Here is a 21,162-nt window from a genome sequence, read left to right as displayed (position 1 = left end):
GACAGTTAAATGTTTAACGTTTAATTCCAAACGCCAAAATGAGGTTTCAGTTTATATTAGTATTCAAAAAATGCAATAATGTATATTTTCGAAAGTTTGTTATTCAACGAGAAAATTAAATATGCAAACTTTGTTGCAAATAACAAGGATAAATTTGCACAATGCAATTAAATGTTGATGTGCTTATGAACAAACAATTACGAAATCACAATAAGAACAGTGAATTAATGAAATGCTCTGTATCATGCATGCCATTGATAATTTTTTAACTTGGTATTTTCCACGAAATCACCAATGTATATTTCTCCAATTATGCAACTATTAATTTTGGTTGATGGGCCATTTGCTCCGCTGGTACAAAAGGAGGTCTGAAACAGTAGAGGTAAATAGTCATCATGCCCCTCCAGCAAGTCGCCAGTAGTGACCAAAGACGGTGGAAACTAAGTATACTTAAACATCGCTTGACTAATTTATTACTAACTCTGCTACTTTTTTCGGAATGGCAACATTTTCTTTGAGGGTTCGTGAATGTTGGTTACTCCAGATGCGACCTCCATGTTGTCGTAAGACATAACTAGGAGAGGTAAGCTTTCTCTTTTGGATTACCTCTCAAAATAATGTTAAGGCCTTGGACTTGTTTTAAAATAGTGCGATGACATCAAATTTGTATTTTGATTAATATATTTGTTTTGCATAGCAATTTACGGTACCTCAAATTAGGCAGAAAATATTAAATATGCCATCAAATCCAAGACAAACTAGCAAATGACAACATATTCTGGGCACATGCAATCCGTTCTAATTACGCCTAGCTTTTGTTTCATGTCCATACGTGGTAAAACAATTCCTGATCCCATCAGTGTCTGGCCGAGTAAATCAAAATGTGTCCAGCTGTTATGTAACTTTATTCACGATACATGTCATGACCTAACTACTTTGGACATTTTAAAATGTTATCTAAAATATATGAATTATAAGCATGGTTATAGGTTTAATGCATGATCACCTGGTCCCAAAGTATACAATATAGTTTTTTTTACACCATATATTGGAGAATATGTATTTCTTCTTACGTGTAGAGACTATACAGTAAAGTCGGTCAAGGTGTTTGGATATGCCAAATATAATTTAACCCACACCTTATATAGGTTCATTAGACTTAGTTTGCTGTCAGTTCAGGATTGCACGATGTTTAGAAACGCTGTTTCGAATTTCACTAGATTGGGTAACTCATCTTTAGAGTATCTTAACGTTTTATATGTTTGCAATTAACATTCTTACAAGCAGTTAAACAATAGGTTTTAATGTGGATTCTGCAGACAGAATATTTAAAGCAGACGTTAACTTACGCATGTACATGGTTCAAATTTTCAGAACCGTCATCCTAACGAGTAACCTTAATTGACAGAGAGCAAGACATGTACACGCTGAAGCTGTGATATATATATATATATATATATATATATATATATATATATATATATATATATATATATATATATATATATATATATATATACGATAATATTATGCTAAGGTTGTATAATGTGCACCCTTTGATATAAGGTCGTTGTTATTTCTATTCTATTTCATCGTATTTTCTTTTAATTCTGATATAAATTTAAGAAAAAAATTTACTTTTTAAATTACTGTAATTGCAGACGTCTGTTTAATAGTATACTAATCATTTTCATATTATTATATTGCAATGCGATAAGATATTCGTGGCTGTTGAAAGACCTTGTACCTACTAAATTGAGGGGGCCCTGAGTGGTCGAGTGGTCTAAAGCGCTTACCGTTACGGATCACTGCCATCTCACCTCTGTCTGCGTCGGTTCGAGTCTCGGATTCGGCTAATGTGGTTATGTGAGAAAGCTTGCCAGTAGCTTCTCGTGGGTTGGTGGTTCTTTCCGGGGGTTTCCCGGTTCTTCCTCCACCATTAATACTGGCCGCCATGTATAGCCTATCTTGTGCTGAAAAATGGCGTTAAGCCCTACTACAACAACAACAACTAAATTGAGTTTTATTTGATAATTGTGAACATTTAACTGCTGCGTTTATGGGCAATGCACTTAATGGCTTTTATCTTCTTTTCCTTAATAATCCAAACTAAATAATCTAATCTAACCTGGGGGTAGGTGGTATGGTCTATGGCTTTGTAAAGTGAAAATGGGTTTGGTTTGACTGAATAATTATACAGGTATGACGTCAACACAGTACAGGCTACAACATACGTTATCGCCTTCCATCTTGGATTCTTGTTCGGGACTCGAACATGGAATCATTAGAACATTTCAATATTAGGACTTCAAAATTTTTTATTCCTGGATTATTCTTGTATTATTTTTAGAGTTGATGCTAGAAATCGTATGTTCTCATAGTATTTCATTTTTACAGTATTTTTTCCAGGCAAATGAATTATTTGTTATATTTTTCAAAGGTTGATGTTTTCACTCTTTCGTGTGTTACTGTTTATTCGAGCCTAAACACATATCATAAGAATTGTCTATGATCATTTCTCACAGAGAATATATCGTAATCTTAAGTGTAATACCTTTAAAAAAATAACATAAGCAAAAAATGGTGTCCTACATTTCCGTCTTTTTGAGTCTTTCTTTCTCCCTGCAATGTAACGTGAAGTCTGTCTGTCCACCTTTTAAATCGCCAGTTCCCTGTCTATCATTACCAAATGATGTAACATGTGTGTATGCGTGCGTGCCTCTGTGTGTGTGTGTGTGCGTGTGTGTGTGTGTGTGTGTGCGTGTGTGTGTGTGTGTGTTCGTTAGCTTTTGTTTGTCCCAATATTTAATATGAACATTACATACAAAGTCACATTAACTAGTGACTTAAACCGTTTAATTTCTCCGTGTATTTTTCATCGTTCTCAATTTTCTTCAAGTTACTTTTGGGCTACTAGTATGTAAAACAAAATAAGAATTTCTTTCTTCACTGATTCTGTCATCCTATCAGATTTATTTCTCTCTCAGCCTCGCAGTCTTTCTCTTTAGTACATGTAGATGGTGTTGAATATGAGGTAATCATATCCTCGTTAACATCGCTAGCACAAATACGTTTGGAACTCATTGTGTGACAAGGATCGCTCTTGCCGTTTGGTGTCTGCTTGCTCCTTGAAAAGGTGTCATTGTTTGATCTTGATTATAAGCGAAGTTTGACACCCTATTTGAACTATTTACGTTTCACAGTGTAGGTTTAAGGCTTCAGTTTCAATTGTCTGTAAGTGTGTTATTTGGTCTCTCAAAAGTGACAACATTTTTGGGGGAAGTATGAATTTATTTGGGGCTGAATCAGAACACTCAGGATTTTGTGACAAAAGTGGAGGACACAGATGCAGTCTCACTCATGTCGTCTTCGCAATTACTGATATAGATTTGAGCTAACAGTTAGATACGCATGTGTGGTGATGTATGATATAGATGGTGTGATGAATATTATTTTTTGTAATGTAAGGGATATACTAATTTGTCTGATTTGATCTCCTTTACTTATATTTTGAGCTTAAAGATGGCATTTGGATAGCGGGTATGATATAATGAATGGCATAGTAGATATAATTGATAGTACATTTGTTGTGTAAAGGGATGGTCTCATTTGCGAAATGTCATCTTATTCATTTGCATTCTAAGCTAAGATGAAACGTTTGGTGTGTGTGTATGTGTCTTTGTCCCTATTAAAGTTTCTTTGTCCCTGCAAAGTAGCGCGATCTCGGGTCAGCCACTTGCAACACTGTTTCGATTTTTCGCCTAATGTCAAGTATAGTAATGTCATTGAAGCTAGAAAGTTGTGACTATAAATACAAATTAAAGTTTTTTTATCGCATAGTATCTTTTGTAGTGTAAGCGATAGTCTATATTTTAAGATTTTATCTCCTTCTCTTAGATTTCAAGCATACACATATTATTTGGATAGTGAGTATGATATATTGGATGGTATAGTGGGTGCAATGTATAGTATTTTGTTGTTTAAATGGTATTTTGTGAGATTTCATCTCATTCTCTTACATTCTAAGAGAAACAGAATGCATTTTCGTTAGTGAAATATGATATAATGGATGGTACAGTAGGTATAATGGATAAACTTTTTGTCGTTGTAAGGGATGTATACTTTGTGAGATTTCATTACTTCTCTTACATTTTAGGCATTTTGGATTGTAAGTATGATATGTTGGATAGCATAGTGATGAGATGCATAAGAAATGTGTGATGTAAAGGATAGTCTATTTTTGGGTTTTTATCTCCTTCACTTACAGTTGAAGCTAAAGGATAGTATTTTTCTGTAATATAAATAGATATTTAGTCAGATTTCATCTCCTTCTCTTACATTCTAAGCGAACACATGCCATTTTGATAGTGAGCGCGATATGTTAAATTGCATAGTGGTGTGATGGATACTACTTTTGTGGTGTAAGATATAGTCTTATTTGTGAGATTTAGTCTTTTTCTTTCATGTTGAGATACAACAATAATTTTGTGATAGTGTGTTATGCGGGAAGTTAAATGGTATAATTAATGTGATGGATAGTATTTTTGTGGTGTAAGGGATAGTCTATTTTGTGAAAATAGCGCTTATTCAGGTCAGCCACTTACTGTCTCGAAATAAATTGACCAGGAAATACAAACATAGGGACATATAAATAGGGACATAACATTGTCGTACATAGCGACACTTTAGGGACATTATATACAAAAATAAACATATAAATCCAATGGATATAAAATGTTGCTAATTAATTAAATTTATAATAAACCCCTACCTAAATAACTACGAGATCTCATGCTTGGTTCGGCTCAAGCTCGGATCTTCTCGAACAGATCTCTTCGTCTTGCATAATTACCGACACTTTTGCGATGCTATCAAACAAACAATAGAGACAAAGAAAATTTGCATTTTGGGGGACCATTTGAGGTCATTGTAGGGACATTAATGCTCAGTTGTCCTAATCATATGTCCCTAAATACGCACAAATTCTAAAGCATAATGGGACAAATATACCAGCTCAGATAACTACTCAAATCTTCAATAACGTATGTAAGAACTAGATCTCGTGTTTGGTTTTGCTGAAGCTATTAGTGTTTGTGTGTGTGTGCTTTTGTGTATGTGTGTGCACGCACGTTTGTGTGTGTATGTGGTTTTTCTTCCTTAACAAACTACACTTTTCCCTAAACACAAATGTTAGTGTTTTTCTTTTCTTCCCTTAGCAAAACAGGACACAAACACAAGGTCATCTGACTACTCAAATATATAAATCACGTATGTATAGCTAACAACGAGATCTTGTGTTTGGTTAAGCTGAATCTAGGAGTGTTTGGAGTGTTTGTGTGCGTGCTTTCTGTGTATGTCTGCACATGTACGTTTGTGTGTGTCTCTGTTTTTTCTATCTTAACAAACAACACCCGTCCTTAAACACATAATGTAGTGTTTTTCTTTTCTTCCCTTAGCAGAAAAAATGTATCCTTAAAAAGTGTTTGTGTATGTGTATGTAAGTGTTTTTGTACGAAATCGTTCGCGTGTGTTTATTTTGTTTGTGTGTGTACTTTCGTTGTCTATTTTGTTTGCTTGCGCGCGTACGTTTCAAAGTGTTTGTGTGATTGTGTGGTTGTTGTCTTACTTTAACCAAACCAACCTTCTTCAAGCTTAATGTGTTTGTTTTGTGTGAATGTGGAGTATTTTGACTATCACTACTAATCCTCTTGATGAGATGATTGCAGAAAATAGTGTGTTTTGTTTAAAGATAAAAATGTTCCTTCTCCACATTTTATTGATGGTAAATAACTTAGATTTTACTAGTATGTGTGTGTTGTTCTGTTTAAACATTGTTTACGATTAGCACACTCATACAATTATATTCCCCCCCCCCCGCCAGACATTATAGATTATTTCCGCTGTCCCTGTTTTGCCTGATTGAGGCTATCTCCTTGCAACATTGTTGCCAATGTCCTTTACCTGACGCACCCCACCTGTTCTATTTATATGGTCGTTAAACAGACGAAATTGTTTTGTCGCTGTACAGGTCTAACCTTCTGTCCGTATTAATCTTGACCGAGAATTGTCCCAGGATGTTTCGTAATGGTCATTCCCATTGTCCGCGAATCACCGTGAAAAGCTATAACGCTTGGCGGGACGGGACATTAAACTTTTTATAATGCCTGGCGGGGCGGGACATGCAACTTGACATAACGCCTGGCATTTTGGTTAGTAAGTGTTAGGTGTTAAATACCACAGCTGTATGATGAGTAATATTTTTGTGGTGTAAGGATAGTCTATTTTGTGAGATTGCATCTTCGACTCTTACATTATAAGCAAACACATCGCGTTTGGGTAGTGAGTATGATATACTTGATGGTATAGTGGGTGTAATAGATAGTGTTTATGTGACGTAAGGTATAGAAAATTTGTAAGACTTCATTTCCTTCACCTACATTCTAATCGTACACAAAGCATTTTGGATAGTGAGTATGATTGGTTTAATAGCATAGTGGTGTGACGGATACTATTTTGGTGGTGCAAGGGATAGTCTTCTTTTGTGAGATATAGTCTTCCTTTACATTCTGATATATACAAAAATGGGACAGTCTGTTAAAGGGGTGGAGTTAAATGGCATAATTAATGTGATGGATAGTACCGGTGCTGTGTAAGGATAGTCTATTTTGTTTGTATGTGAATGTATGCGATCTATTGTGTGTGCTTTTTGCTTGTGTTCGTATTTTCTTTATGTATTGTGTTCGTTTGCGCGAGTACGTTTTACAAACTCGTAAAATTAGCTTTAAAGAGCGTGTGCTTGCACTCGTATCTTTCCAAATAAGGAAATCGCTTACGTGGTTTACAATATTTAATTGATACAACCTTAATTATAAGAATATTGACTCGAAAGATGTTATAAGAGACCATAACGTCTTTATGTTTAACCTGTTTCTGCAATTATAGTTATCTCCATGACTACAACTCGCTCAGTAGTTTACAATATTAAGGTCTGTAATTGCTTTCCTCATAAGACTTTATGAAAGTCATGGACCAAACATGACACTAGGGACCTTATTTATACCAGATTTTGTTTGGGTTATTTACGGGGCACAAACATTTAGTCAAAAAATATATGAAAGTGCATTGCCCAGAGGCAGACCGTTTTAACTTCTACAAATTTATAGTTCATGCAGGTGGATTTCCGGGTGCAAGTAATGTTAAATATTAGCATGGACATATAACACTAGCCCCACTAGCCCAACTTAACTTAATTCATAATTTGACTCCTTCATTGTAAGATTGATAAAACATATACCATACCCACACAGGATTACAATCTTTCAATCAGTGTAGTCATTAAGGTTACATAAGGTGTCCGACTTAAGGTGAGGCAGAACAAAGAGATTGAAATGTTTTATCAAAGTCTATCTGTAAAAGTGAGGATATTGCTGTAAGAAGTTGCCCATTGGTGTAGCTGTGAATAAATTTCAGTTTCTGATAGAACATACAAGTAGCCATGCTACAAGTTGCCATTGTGGGCCTAATATTGCTCCACTTGCTACATACCTTTACGATTGAGCAAGCATGAATCTGGGATTTTGACCCAAAGGTGAAATGTGATATTTATTTTCTTCACTCAAAGTGGGAAGTTGAACCAGAGTGCTCCCGGCATGGGTCGAACTATGATATTTTGTTTTGTTTTATTTTATGTAGCATAAAGGTTATATGAACCGTCGTCATCATTATCAATTTCAGCACTGTGTTGTCAGCATCTAAATCCTCGTCATTATCATTATATATATATATATATATATATATATATATATATATATATATATATATATATATATATATATATATATCCAGCGAAACCCCATGTTGTTAAAATTTTAACCAATGTTCCTATATTATCAAGACGAGGAGAGCACGGAACTGAAATGGACTCTTACAAAGCAATACTCCACAGGGGTCCGCGTAATATCAGTTCTACAAAGATAGGCTGTTGCATGCGTTAAGTTAGTGGAATTACACATTAAATGAGGCAACTAATGAAATACAGTTGATGTCGCTAGGACAAAACACTGAAATAGCTAATCGATCCGCCATGGTGTAGATAGTTAACATATCGTAACCTTGCCTTGCTTAGATGAATCGCCATTGACTATCATAGATACATTTGTTCAACTTGTATTGCAAATATTGCCATTATATAGTACAAAGTCACTGTGTAATTTCGACTATATTTCCAACTGAACCACATTCTTCTTACCGCACTAAATTGATTAAATAAATCCAGTCAATCATAAGAAGAAACGCATAAATGAGTTGGATCAACATCCATTCCAGATCAAATGCAACAGTTATTTCGATGCGTATACATTCAAAGTATGACTCTAAATTTCAATTTTAAGTGGACCAAATGAGAATTGTTTAAACTAACATCCTGCGCTCAACGTAGTGTATAGATCGCTGGACGGGGTATGCACGCATTAGTGTTCTTGTTGTGTATTGATACATTTGCAGTGGTGTGTTTATTTTCAAATACAGCAAAAATTCAATTGCTCTGATTTTTTGGGTCGTGCATTCCAGTATTAAGCCTTAATTTAGAAAACGAAATGGGCATATAATAAAAGGAGTACTGCAAGTGTATGAGAAATTATGAACTCGTTTTCTCTGACTACTTCACTTCCAAGTAATAGTATGCAATGTCTTTGTGCGATTATGCTGGTTGGTGTTTTAGGCATATCACTCTTGACGTGTTTCATATTTGAAATTTCTTTATTGTAAAGTAACGAGATACTGAATGGTGTCAGTCTGAATACACTTCACGTCCGCTTCTGTTATGTTTATTTATATAATTATCAGCCATACCCTTACACATGAACCATACAAATCAATTTATACCTGAACAGATGTTTAGTTATCCTTGATGGACATTTATCCTTTTCCTTATCCGTGTTTACATCCAGCAATCATTGTTTATCTTACTAGTATTAACCACCATCATTATTATATGTTGGAAGAAGATATAAGGACAACTAACCAATGGACAATCTCACTAATACGTCAGCAAATGCCCTGGAGGAGTGACCAATCCACCGGTAAGGTTAGATTAAAAACGAGTAAACTCCAGCTAATCACGTCAGTCTGAAACAGTGAGGCAAATTCTACTAAAACAAATTTGTATTATCAAATCCGAGTTTCGGAGTGAATCAAGGGACCACTATAGTCAATTTTCATTTACAATTTGCCACCTTAGAAACGCAGTACGAACGTAGAAAGGAACATTCAACGAGGTAAAACACAGCACACTTCGCAGAGGCATCAGAAAAATACAAAATTGTTGTTAGCGTATTGAAATTTGTTAACGCAATTATTTACACTCAACGAAATTTGTTTGAACGAATCAACAATACTCATTCGAGAAGTGATTGACGAGATAAACCCCTTGTGAGACCAATCCTGATCGACCCCGTATTGAGCAAACTATAAGGCAGGTATACCGTATCTCATTGTATCGTGCATCGTAATGTTTGAGATATTCAAATTAGAAAACAATGAAAGGGCGACTACTACAAAATTAATTTGATGTTTTTTTAATGGGTGTGATTATAGACGCTTTACAGAATGGGCATGAAGAAAACATCAAGCATCAGGTAACAGACATGTATAGTATTTAAATGTCGGTGTGCAATCTTGTAGAAGATGTATATTTATTGGCTTACAACTATCCGTCACCTGTCAAATCTCATAAATCCTATATGGATATCGTTATGGAACATTGTAAAGCTGCCATAGAGATGGCAATCATTATATCATCACCCCTGATGATTTTACTGTGCACTGTATATTCTAGAAAACGCAAACATTTCTAGATTCTATGGACCTGTCCTACCTTACGAAATCACTATGAAATTTGTAATTTAAAAACAATAGACATAATCTATTAGATTACACACAATACTATAAATCGTACAAATATAGAGTTCAAGTACCAGCTTAGTTCTACACAGACAAATAGAAATTAACGTAATATCGTAGTACTATTCATATACTTGAATAACCATATTTTGGATTGATTGAATGGCGCAAATCAGCCAGATATTATGACATCAAGTTAGCACTACTCTATCAATCTTGGACTATAGTCTATGTTTACAAAGCTATGGATGATTTGTTTTTTCTCATGGACCTGGCATAATGCAAACAACAAAACTTTGTTGAGAGATTAATATGCTGGAAGTCAAAATCAGACAATTAATTTTTGGACTATAGAATATTTAATAAAATCTGCCAAACATGGATAACGGGGATAATAACAGAAACAAAACAAAAGCCAATGTAGTTATCTTGATCGAATAAATATGTATAAATGTAATATTGTCAAAACCAGCCAGTCAGATGGAAAATGTTCGTGCCTTGTTTGTACAAAATGATCTTACAAAAGATATAATGACTCAAAGTACTTTCAGTATATGCGATTCAAAGACTGGTACAAACTGAAACAGTAGGTTGACTATGCTTGACAAAGCAAACTTTACTATAATTACTCAAAGCCATTTATTTGTCAAACAGTGTAGAGGATGAAACGGTGACGGTTCGGTACAAGCTTTTGTCCAATGATTTCATTTTAAGTTTGTCTTTTTACACAGACGGTGACATAATTGATGTGGAATACGTTAATAGTACGTAAGAATATTTAGAATAGGTCATAAAAATCAAGAAATGTTCTCCTAAAGACTTTTGTCAATTGATTGTAGAAGTCTCGAGCACAAAAAGTAACCCAAAACGGTTCCTAGAACACATGGTTGTAAAAGTTATGTTAATTAGTGAGAACATATCACCATTTAAATAATCACTGTTTGCTGTTTTTGCTGAATATTACAATTACAGTTAGTATGTTTAATGGAAAAAAGGTGCGCTTTCGCTAGTGGAATAACATGGACATATGGTATGTTATGAACTAGTAAATTCATGAGAATGCATCATTTTAGTCTTGAATGCTTTCTCCTTTGTTGGCTATGCATACAGCAATGTCATTAAAATCATCACGAAACATGCCATTTATAACGTGTATATCAACGGACATTATATATGGAAAAATGATTTTGATAAATGATTAGATATCTCATTGTATCACATATTGATTTTCTTGGTAGTGAAGACGAGTCGCTTAAAAAAATATGAACAAAAACAAATACGTTATCATCAAATCTATATCTAACGCTAAGATTATGTAGTAATAGGGCTTATTTTAACAAATATAATATTCCTTGCTTGGAGTGGTATAATTAATTTAAGAACCTGTTATACGCAGAGACATTTGTTAATGACGGGAAAATGAAGAATCTCTTCTAACTATACATCATGCAAACTGAAACACATATTAAAACGGGAAGATATTACTGTTTGTACGGAGAGTTGAATAAAACGTTTTACAAGCTCGAACACATTAAAGTAAGCCGGTTACAGCAGTCACCCGCAGGAAAGGTCAAATGTGCTGTTTGGAGACAGGTGAGCTCTGAAGGAAAGTACAGCTCTCAAACGTGATTCCAGCCAAAGTTATGTACTATAAAATTTATAACAGTTTATTATTATTATTATTATTATAAGTAATTATTATTGTTATTATTATTATTAGTATTATTACTATTATTATTATTATTATTATAAATATTATTATTATTATTATTATTATAAGTAATTATTATTGTCATTATTATTATTATTATTAGCGGTGGTAGCATGCTACCATGGCGCAATAATACGCACATATCATCATTATTACAGCCGTGTGCTTTCATTCTATATAAATGATGAATTTTCACCTATTAATCATTAGTTACGTATGAAAATAACCATAAAATGGATTAATAATCCCGGTTTCCCAAATGGATTTAACGTGGTAAACAGTGTCATCACAATCCCTTCAACTTTCTCTCCCCCTCTCCTCTCATCCATAACGGACACTTTACGCATAAATCTGGAGAGAGAGAAAAATAATTTGATATGAATGAACCTCTTGAAATGGAACTTACACCAAGTAACCTGCAAGAATAGTGTTCGTCGTAACGGTATGAGAACACATTCCTTATGATTTATCTACAGTGTTTATTTTAAAGAATAATACAAGTTGGGAAATCTGTAGACATTATAGGGTACATTTCTCGGTTACTTGGTACACATTCAGTGATGTGTTTAATGTTCTCCGTTCTTATTAATGTTCTTGCTTAAACCTATTATAATGTTCTAAGAATCGGTTATTATTAAGTTTGAACATGTCCAAAGGCAGCCATCTGTCGCACTCTCTCTCCCTCTTTCTTGACCATCTTAGTATGATACGAGCAAAATGTATGAAAAGACGAACGTAGATCATTCTTGCTTGTGTCATCCCAATATATCTCTGCACCTATGAATGATGGTAAAGTTAAGTCGAACCGACCAATGGACAAGAGAGTGTTTTGTCATTTTATATAGTATTGCTTTATTGGTCAGTGTCCTCGAGTGCCAATTAATAATCGTTAATACTTAAAATAAGAAATAATACGTAACAAGAAATAAGTGTGTGATTAATATGTAATACCTATACGTGTGAATAATTTTATTTCAAAACTAAAAACATGGCAATACGAAATCCCTCAGCTGAAAGCTGTTAAGCAATTAGATCATTCGCGCTAATTTTTAATAAAATGTACTAGGTATCAATATATTGTTAAAAGTGCGTGAGAAATTGTATAAGAAGAATGAGTTACAAGTACCCTATTGGACCGTGAGTATGGGAGATATTTAATTTTACGTGTCATCATATCTGTAAACTCACAATAGTTGATTAGGGGCCCCGAGTGGCAGAGTGGTTTCAAGCGCTCTCCGTTCCGGATCACTGCCATCTCACCTCTGTTTTGCGTGGGTTTCAGTTTCGGATTTGGCCAATGTGGGTTAGTGAGAAAGCTTGTCAGTAGTGTCTCGTGGGTCTTTGGTTCTATTCTGTGTTTTCTCTAGTTCGTCCTCTACCGTTAATACTGGCCGCCATGTATAGCCTATCGTGTGCTGAAAAATGGCGTTAAACCCTACAACAACAACAACACAGTTCATAATTTGACGATTTTAAACAGAATGTTTAGAGACAAGGTTGCACCGTAAGGGGTCTTGTACCACTGGTTACTTTCCACTTTCACGGGTATTATTAATGTACAAAAGATGTCACTTTTTAAAAGTATATAATTTAGAAGAATTATATTAACTGTTATATGCTATGACTTGAAGAGTGAAAACTGAAATCGAAGCATGTAATCTTGGCATTGAAACAATTAGACGACATTTTTCATTATCGTCCTTCTATTCTAGATCCTAAAGGAAAACATGACTTCTACATTAATCCTAATCAGCGTCGTGCTGTTTGTTTCTTCACTGTGTATTTGTATGAAGAGTGGTAACGATACAGTTAGTAACTTCTCGTGTCGACCTGGTCACGAGTGTAGCAAACATGGCTCCTACTAATCCTGGTGCTACACGGATACTAAAAACAACTGGGATTATTGTTGCGATGACCCCTGCAAGTATGACGAACAAGATGCCTTACGTTGTAAGAGTGGCACGTATACTCCGTTCTGTGGTAATCCTGGTAATACAACTGCCCGTGGATATACTTGCCGTTATTCGCATTCATGTGGCCATCACGGCTATGATTACTATTGGTGCTATACTGATGATACAAACAACTGGGACTATTGCTGTCATCCAGGTGCCTCATGCTCTCCTAGAAACGGTTATACAGGCAATGTATGCAACTCTGGTCTTTATAAGGATGTAGGTGGTTACTGGGCAAAATGTTCTCATACGAAATAGAAGATAAGAGTTCAGAAACTATTGTATGCCTACTGAATGTTAGTCATATGGAAGCAAAATACGCACAGGAAGAATATAATTTCTTCATTTGATTCAGCATATATATGAACTGTAGCACTGATAGGATGACAATAGCAACGTCTAAGTTCTCCAGATTAGCATTGCATTTGTAATTTAGATCGCATGATATATTTAATTGCTTAAGATATCGTTCTAATTAGATCCCAGCATATATTTAATTGCTTGAAATAGTCCTCCTTACAAAATAACAGTCGCATTATTGGTTGTATATTTCGTAACTGACTACCAGTATAATGACCTTAACCAAGAAAGACATGAACTCAACATTTGTACAGATTTGTAATTGTTCAATTAATATACTTAGTACGGCATCAGGCATTTGAAGCATTTATATAAGAACATTCAATTATGTCGTGCAATGAATAAAACTGCTTTCATTTTTGCTTCCATTTCGTTTTAGCATGATGTGGATAGATGTTTGTAAGATTACAATGACAGTAAAGTTTATTGAGTTAACATTCAATAAAAGTTTTCTTTACACTACCATTTTGTCACACATTGCATTGAATTCTTCGAATGTATTCCAACAAAGTGTCTTTTGTAAACAAATAATTATGTTAAGTACAAACATGTTTTTCGAGTGTTTCTCTGCAATATATGAAAATAAGACGCAGGTCTGGACTATTAACACTATACCTAAACCTGCCAAGTCTGCTTTATCTTTTTGACCAAAGTATATAATGCCATGATACACGTTTACAGAGGAGGATGGTAAAATGTTGACTTTGTTTACTGGTTGGTATGCCTGTATGTATTTATTGTTAATGGTCGACAGGTAAAAACATTATTTCAGACATGTGCTATTTAAAGAAAGATTTTGAAAACATATTAGAAATGAATCTATTTAAATGGGTAAAATGTGTTTTGCATAGAATTCTAAACTACAAAAATGTATCGATCGGCGCATTCTTTATACTGATAATTCGTTACCGTGTAGAGTGGATATCCGAGACATAATAAGGAAAACTAACAGTATGAAAAGGTACATCAAAATTGTTATCATCTTTTCAATGTTTCCTTCACAAAACAATACGCAAGGAACATATCGTCAATGAATAACGACCTTGTGTTATTCGAAGTTATAGTATTACCATATTTCATTATTAATAAGAAAAAAGTTTGGTTTCAGCTCATTCTAGACTCCACGTACTGCCTTAACTTTGAGTATGGCCTTTAATATTATCATGAGTATTAAAATTATACCTAATATATATATCACCTAATTCAGGAGACCATGACAATATTCATACAATTGACCAGCTCCTACGCACTGTACATTGCATTGCAAAAGCAGTAAAAGTTACTTCAAAGGTAGAATTTTATCCATGTATTGAAACATGGTATATGAACCTTGCGTTAAATGTATGAACTAGCAGTGGAAGACTCGCCCACTTGACGTATCTTGGTGTGTAAACCGTAATATTAACAATAAATCAGCAGTGGGTTACATACCAGAGCTAAATAGACGACATGGTGGTCCTGGGTTCTCTGCAAGTCTAGATTGGATCCCACTCGTATTGAACGTGATTTGTACATCGTGCCTGTTCATAAAAGTGATATCTAATTTACGTTAAAGGACTTTCAACTCGCCGACGAAATGCTGCATTCGTGATTTGAATCTCGTGAAAGGCATGGTAAATTATTAGTAATGGTCTCCAGCTTTAGTTTCCGCCACATTATGAAGGTAGTATAGTTAATGGTATTAAAGTCATTAGGCTGTGTACAAAGCGTAGTACGAGATCAATGAATGGGGATGAGGACTAGGTCTGTTCTCATTATTTCATTGCTTAACAATAATTAGAAATCATTTGTATAGCTCCATATAATAATAAGCCACCCTTTGTTCATGCTTAATTGTTAATGTATTGCTTGTTAAATAGATCCAGGAGTACGAGGAATAGCAACATATACAATGTCCCCAAACCGTGTTTTATTGTATGTTTAGTTTTATTTTTGCCATACTGGTACTGAGATAATTATTTTGTATTTAAATATGTATCCATTTTAGATCAAAGCGTTTTTAGACACTGATTATGTTAGTGTGGAATGAGTGTTTTCTGTCATTGTGACACATCCTGGGCTGAATCATACAAACTGATTCTGAAAGTGAAGTTACGTTCTTTACTGATTGGCATAAAAACATCAGTGATCATTATATTGCATCCATGAATTAAATATGGCCACGTAACTTAGACAATTTGCGCCATTCACATGCGATGCGGTCCTTTCAAACAGACTAATTGCTGACATTAGTACCTGGAAAAATAAAATGATTTAATAAAATAAAAATAAAATGATTTAATTTGAGAGGCGAAGACATATGAATCAATTAAGTACGATTTTTACTTTTGTCATATTGAAAGTACATTAGTTTTAAAAGCTATTCAAAATTATGGTAAAAAGGGCTTTTACTGGCACATCTTTTCTGGATACTTATTGAATCTTTTGTTCATGGCAACTCTCTTTTTTGAGCACTATATAATGACCGTCGTTGTTGCAACGGTATTCACATATCAAGGTTATTATCATTTGATAAAACAATCAACTTAATGTCTAAGTCAGAATAGGACGACTAGAACCAACACTTGTCCATACAAGTTAGATTGTACCTTCTAGTCATTTCAGACCTTATTCAGTCAAACCAGTCCCATTTTCACTTTATGAAGCCATATCCCATACCACCTACCCTCAGGTTGGATTATTCGGTTTGGATTATAAATGAAAAGAAGAAGAAAAAGCCATAAAGCGCATTGCCCATAAACGCAGCAGTTAAAAGTTCACATTTATTAAATAAAACCCAATTAAGTAGGTACAATGTCTTTCGACAGCCATGCATATCATATCTCATTGCAATATAATAATATAAAAATGATTAGTATACTATTAAACTGACGTCTGCAATTACAGTAATTTAAAAAGTAAATTATTTATATCAGAATTAAAAGTAAATACGATGAAATAGAAGAGAAATGACAACGATCTTATATCAAAGGGTACACATTATACAACCTTTGCATAATGTTATCGTATATATATATATATATATATATATATATATATATATATATATATATATATATATATATATATATATATATATACATCACAGCTTAAGCGTGTACATATCTTGCTGTCTGTCAATTAAGGTTGCTTAGGATGACGGTTCTGAAAATTTGAACCATGTACATGCGTAAGTGAACGTCTGCTTTAAATATTCTGTCTGCAGAATCCACATTAAAACCTATTGTTGAACTGCTTGTAAGAATGTTAATTGCAAACATATAAAACGTTAAGATACTCTAAAGATAAGTTACCCAGTCTAGTGAAATTCGAAACAGCATTTCTCAACATAGTGCAATCCTGAATCGACAGCAAACTAAGTCTCATGAACATAAGTAGTGAAGTGGGCCACTTTAGCGACAAGGGGAATTAGCATTAAAAACCACTCTGGGCCACTTAAGCGACAATGGGAAATTTAAGATTACGAAAATCCCTGGGCCACTTTAGCGAAAGGGAAATTAACATGGGAATAAATCGTGGGTCTGTTTAGCAACAAGGGAAATTGAACATGGGGAATAAATCGTGGGTCTGTTTAGCGACAAGGGAAATTGAACATGGGAATAAATCGTGGGCCTGTTTAGCGACAAGGGAAATTTAACATGGGGAATGGGCCTGTTGAGGGACAATGGGAATTTAACATAGGGAATTTTAACATAGTGGGATTATATAGCGTCAAGGGAAATTGAACATGATGGGACTGTCTAGGGACAATGGGGAAATTGTATAAGGCCTGTCTAGGGACAATGATGGTAGAGGGCCAAACACAACAGAGACAGAGACAGACATACACTAGTACAAGCCTGAGATTTATATATACAGCATTACCAAGGCCTGAAATTTTGCTGGGGTGTTCAAAAATTTGCATAATTGTAATGATGCTATAAATAGCTATAATCAAGGAAAAGCTCAACGTCAAAATGGATGTGACTAAAAGTAACGCTAAAATGACGACATTGTCCCATAATTTAAAACATATCCCCGAAAAATAAGTTACAATGGTTTAGACTAAAATGGATAAAATTAGTAACTACTTACAATATCAACTTGTGTGACGATCGTGGATAAACACTCATGTATCTATTTATAGCTATAATCAGCTGAAATTCCTATGAAATCTCACTATCTATTTATAGCTACAACTTGTGGGTTATTCCTTTGGAAAACCCCACTATCTTTTTATAGCCTCAGCTTGAGTGACGTTCCTGTATAAGAACTCTAGTATATATGTATAGCTACAACCTGTGGAAAACACCAAGTCCATATTTATAGTCTCAAAATTTCCAGCGACAGTGACGTCAATGTACTGGAAACTAGGGGATCAATGGCAACAGTGTTGCAAGTGGCTGTCCTGAATACGCGCTACTGTAGGTAGGTAGGTAGAGTGTATTTGATAGGGATAATATGAGTTTTATAGGCACAAACAGTGACCAATACATACACACACACACAACGAATTCGCGCGGACGTACGCACACACACACACAACGTACGAGCGCAGACATATGCACACACACACACACACAGGGAAGATGAAAAAAACAAACCCCCAAATATGCTATCAACACAGAGGGAAGCCGAAAAAAACCCAAGATATACTATCCACACGGAAGGGAGGGAAAACAAACAAAAATATACTATCCATACAAACGTACGCGAACGCATACAAACCCCAAATATACTATCCACACAACGTCGCTAACGCGAACAAACCCAAAATATACTATTCACACAACGTACGAAAAAACACACACACACACACACACACACATACACATACACACACCGAGGGAAGAGGAAAAACACAAACCCCCAAATATACTATCAACACAGAGGGAATTGGAAAAAACCCAAGATATACTATCCACACGGAAGAGAGGGAAAACAAACCCAAATATACTATCCATACAAACTTATGCGAACACATACAAACCCCAAACAAACTATCCCCACAACGTCGCTAACGCATACAAACCCCAAACATACTATCCACACAACGTCGCTAACACGTACAAACCCAAAATATACTATTCACACAACGTACGCAAACACACACACACACACACACACGGAAGGAAGGGGAAAAATCAAACCCACAAATATACTATCAACACAGAGGAAGCGGAAAACAAACCCAAATATACTATCCATGCAAACGTACGCGAACGCATACAAACCCCAAATATACTATCCACACAACGTCGCTAACGCGTAAAAACCCAAAATATACTATCCGCACGGAAGGGAGGGAAAACAAACCCAAATATACTATCCATACAAACGCATAAAAATCCCAAATATACTATCCACACAACGTCGCTAATGCATACAAACCCAAAATATACTATCCACACAACGTACGCGAATACACATACACACACACACACACACACACACACACACACACACAGAGGGAAGAGGAAAAAACAAACCCAAAATATACTCTCTACACATGGAAGAGGAAGAATACAAATCACATACCTACTATCCACACAGAGGTGAGACATAAACCCCATACATAAAATCCACGCAGAGGGAAGAAGAAGCAAATAATCCAATATACACTATCCTCAAAGAGGGAAGAGGAAAAAGCCATAATATACTAACCACACAGAGGGAAGAAGAAAACCATTATACACTATCCACACGGAGTGAAGAAATAACCCTTTATATATATTATCAAAATAGAGTGAAGAAATAACCCATTATATTTCATTAACACTGTGAAGAAGAAAGTTTTTTGAAAGTACCTAAGCCCTCACCTGCAATGACCAACTCTGCCAAACACCTACACCCCACCCCCACCCCAACACTACAAAACCCATTTAACCCCTTATTTTATGGCATCAGTGTGTGATTTTATGAAACATCACGACACAAAATGATGGATGAATAGACTGACTATTGTTTACCGACTTGCATGCCTAAAGAGCGTGCGTGAAGGAAAACATCATTCCATTTCAATTCTAACTAAAACATGATCCAGAGGGATAGAGAGAGGGGAAAGAGCACAATTTCATAAAGTGTGAGTAAAAACAAAACACGCCATCCTTATTATAGAATATCAAGACCAAGAGACAATTACGTTTTCTTTCTGGTCTATTCTCTTTTAGAAGGTAATATGAAATTTCACATCAGGCCAACGCATCGGCTCACATTGTCAATTTTTTATTTCCATGTCTTCACTGGCACAAGTTCTTCCTCATCTTCAATTTCTTCTTCTTCTGAATCCCTCTCCTATTTTTCGTCTTGTTTCTGTTTCTTCTCTTTTCTCTTAGGGTACTCTGAATCCCAGTGTCCTTTCTCCCTACAACGATAATAGGTATCTTGACTTTTGTTTCTCTTTCTTAGACGAAGCAGGTATTCTGGGGACAAATACCCATTTACCTTTGCAGATATAGCAAACTTCATCAGGACTTCTACACTTTCGTATGACTCTCATCAAATCAACGACCAAAAGAGTAAGTTTTGTTGCCACTTTCGCCTGTGAATTATGCTTTCGTATGACTTTTAGCAAATATTTGACCAGCAGGTCGATCTGTGCTGAGTTTTCCGTCTTCTTGACCGTTTGAGAGTGGAATGAATACTCTGACTCTAAGACACTCTCCCATATACAGGGACCTGCTGCGTATGAAACCTAGTCAAATGTAATTTTGCAATAAGATGAAACGATTTCATTGAGAAAGTAAAAGGCAATGACGTGCCGTGTCGCCTCACACAAGAGCTGAAGTGTTAGCTCAGATCCGTGTCAGCGATTTCGAAGACGACATATCTGAGCTTTAATCAATGCTTTCCACTTGTGCCACAAAACCACGAGTCCTGATTCACGCCAAAAGAAATTTCGTTCGGTCCATAAAAAATAGTATCACATTTGAGAAACGCAAGAACGAACTTCCAGAAAACTGAGAACGACGGCTTACACCTACAACGTGAAATGTATGAATTCAAGTAGTGCGTAAAACTTAGTCAAATTAAATTTTTATAGTCAGGACGAAACGATCTATTTTCGAAGAAGAAAGCAGACACCAAGCGACAATGGCGATCCGTGTCACACAACACTTTTCAAAATGTATTATTAGAGGTTTCTTCTAGCGATCTGCACGGTTAAATTAAATGGTTTACGCCAATGGTTTCTATTTGTAATTAAATTTTTTTTATAAACGATATGTATGTAAGCGAAAGGTAACACACACACACACA

The sequence above is a fragment of the Sinohyriopsis cumingii genome, chromosome 17, assembly GCF_028554795.1.
Source record: "Sinohyriopsis cumingii isolate HCF-2022 chromosome 17, ASM2855479v2, whole genome shotgun sequence".
NCBI classification, from domain to species: domain Eukaryota; kingdom Metazoa; phylum Mollusca; class Bivalvia; order Unionida; family Unionidae; genus Sinohyriopsis; species Sinohyriopsis cumingii.
This window is presented reverse-complemented; position numbering follows the sequence as displayed.